This window comes from Ruditapes philippinarum, unplaced genomic scaffold (genome assembly GCF_026571515.1).
Source record: "Ruditapes philippinarum isolate M1 unplaced genomic scaffold, ASM2657151v2 ctg871_1_1_1_1, whole genome shotgun sequence".
In the NCBI taxonomy this organism is placed as follows: domain Eukaryota; kingdom Metazoa; phylum Mollusca; class Bivalvia; order Venerida; family Veneridae; genus Ruditapes; species Ruditapes philippinarum.
Window position 1 is genome coordinate 91,355 of NW_026862242.1, and position 3,078 is coordinate 94,432.

Here is a 3,078-nt window from a genome sequence, read left to right on the forward strand (position 1 = left end):
AAAAAGCAGGCAACATATCCTTAGGGTGATTCAACATTATTCAAGTAGGAATATTGGAACCACCCAACTTCTTAGAAAATGCCGAAAAGTTGAAACTAAGAATACCACAAGCACAACAATAATGTCGTGCTGAACGATCTTCAAGGATCGAAAATATAACACCATTGATTAAATGTACGGGGAGACTTTTTACAGCCTCCACACGGCACAAATAACACGGATGTGATCATAAAATAGATAAATAAAACATTAAGGAACATAATCGTTTAAGGCCCCCGAGAGACGGCATATAGCAATTGAATTGTCCGTCCTTCATCATTCCGTCCCTCCGTCCGGTAATCTTATTTATCATTCATCTCCAAAACCGCTGGGGATTTCAGCGAAACTTCAAAAATGGTTTGTAACCATGCCCAGATGTGCACAGTATCTTGATTTTCCGCTTGCATTTTTTGTCACACGTATTGCCCCTTAATTGGCAATTTTCGAGTAAACTAAGCTTGTCCGTGCTTCATCACCAAAGCGCTGGGGAATTTCAATAAAATTTCACGGGATTGTTTTTCAGCAAGCCTTGTTGTGCATACTCTCTTAAGATTCTACTTGATTTTTTGGCATAGTTATGGCCCCTTAATGGTCTATTTCTGAGGACACTGAGCTTGTCCATGCTACAACTCCAAAACCGCTGGAGGAATTTCAGTGAAACTACACAGGATTTTTTTGTTTGCATAGTATCTTGATTGTCCGCTTGAATTTGTTTCGCCCTTGGTGATGTTTTTTTTAGTAAATTCTTTTAGACTATTTCTCCTACACTTATAATTAAATTTCAAATAAAGGAATGATATTTATCAAACAGCAGTTCGGCACATATTACCGGTATTTTGGCATAAATTGCGGATTTTTTTGTCGTCAAAATTTCACTATGGGGGCATAAGTCACTTTTCAGGAACAGCTCTTGTTTCAGCAATGTATCCATGATAAAAAATGAAAAAGAAGTTGAAATGCGTGGTTTTATGTATGGTTGTTTTAATTTGTTTAAGTAATTTAAAATCATACAGTGTTTTTTTAAGGATTATCGGTGCAGACGTGTCAAGAATGCGGCTGCTGCGAAGGTGGGCAACTCTCTTGTGATTCAAATAAGAATTGTATTTATGGATGTTTAACTGGCTATTATGGCAAGAAGTGCACAGAGAAGTGTCTAGAAAATTGTAAAAGCTGTGTAAATGGTTATGAATGCACAGAGTGTCGACCCGGTTATTATACCAACAAATGTAATTTACTATGTGGGAAAGGTTGTGTTAACAATACATGCTCAGTTTCATCAGGAGAATGTTCTTGTAAATCGGCTAATTTTGTCACAGATAAATGTGATGTTTGTTCGGGAAAAAAGTATGGTGATGAATGTAATATAACATGTCCTAGTAACTGTGGCTCTTGTACAACATAAACAGAATGTTCATGGTGTCAACACACTGCTTATTACGGATCATATTGTCAGTACAGGTGTTCGATTTGTTGTTTCGATGGAAGATGTAATAAAGGAAATGGATACTGTCATAAAGGATGCAAACTTGGTTTTGTCGGGAATAAATGTGACATGTGCTCGTTTGGTTCATACGGAACCTTTTGTGATTTAAATTGCACAGATAACATTTGACATGTTTTTCGGACACAAACTGTATATATTGTGCAAGAGATACAGGAGCCTGTTTACATGGATGCAAATCCGTTTTAAATTACGGGGATTATTGTGAGAAGCAATGTAGTGATACTTGCAACAATAGAAGTTGCGACTGGAAAACGGGTCAGTGTTTGGAAGGATGCGTGACGAACTATTATGGATCGTTTTGTGACACTTCATGCCCTTTTTCGTGTTTACCCAATAACGACAAACTTGTATGTGATGAAATAAATGGACGCTGTTTACTGGGTTGCAGAGATGATTTCTATGGCAATAAATGTAACAACAAATGCAGCAGCCTATGTGTTTACACTACTTGCAACCAGATAAAAGGGGAATGCTTGTACGGATGTATACACGGATTTAAAGGGCCGAAATGTCTTGAAGGTAACTTAACAAATACGAATGCAGCAAAAAGAATTGATTTTCAGTAGCTTAGGCAATAGAAACAAGCATTTGCAAGTTAACAGGTTTAATGTCGTCAATAAAATTACGGTTTCAACTTTTTTACATGCTCTCCATATTAAAGTTATCGCTTTAGCAAATCTTTCCAGGATATCAACTGAATTCTTTGTGTTAAAGCAATTATTTTCGTCTTAATCTTTAATTTTGAATTATCTATATTTTTCTAGCAATAATTCTTGAGAGAGAAGGCTACAGCAAAGGAACGCTAACAGGTTCTATATTGGGTTCATTTCTAGCTGGTGGTGTTGTTGCAGTAGCAGCTTTATTTGCCTTCATAACATGGAGGCGGAGGTTTGTAGCTTTTAATACCTCTTGATATGAAAATATTAGGATTTATTATATGTTCCGTTGTATTCTGATTTATAATGTGAAGTTTCCGGCACATTTCTATTATTTGTTGTAATTTGCAATATTACCACTTTAAGTATTGTTTAGCAATTGTTTTCCTTTTTTTCTAGGTTTGGAAATAGACAAACAGAAAATACTTCAGCTTCTGGAAAATATCGTTCGTATAGTAGTACTTAAAAAGTACTTATCGTTGGCACATTGTTTGATATACATTCATATTTAAATAAAAACTGAATCCCAGGAAGATAACTCAGACATAATGTTCTATACTTCTGTTTATACAATTAAGAATTATTCCATGAGATAGTATCATGGACGTCTGATTCTATATAAGTTAGTCAAATCTAATATTTGTTTAATTGCTACATAGAAATTATGCCATGATAGTGCCTTTTATGAAATTATTGTGTGTTTTTTCGGCCGTTAGATAACTTTAACAATTCAGAATTCTTCATTTATCATACAGATATCACACATGACGACGGCTCTCCTGTTGCATACGAAGATTTTAATTCACGTGTCGAGATATCATACAGTCAGATTTCTACAAATCAACAGATATCACCACCAGAAGCTGTTTATGTAAACAC

General features: G+C 35.4%; 1 long non-coding RNA gene across 1 annotated transcript; it reads left to right on the forward strand.

Moving 5' to 3' along the window:
• The first annotated feature begins 263 nt into the window (after positions 1 to 263).
• Positions 264 to 2,671, forward strand: LOC132718394 (uncharacterized). The gene is made up of 3 exons (XR_009624081.1): positions 264 to 2,062; positions 2,308 to 2,431; positions 2,599 to 2,671. It is a non-coding gene; the product is annotated as an uncharacterized LOC132718394 (long non-coding RNA).
• Positions 2,672 to 3,078: the final 407 nt, after the last annotated feature.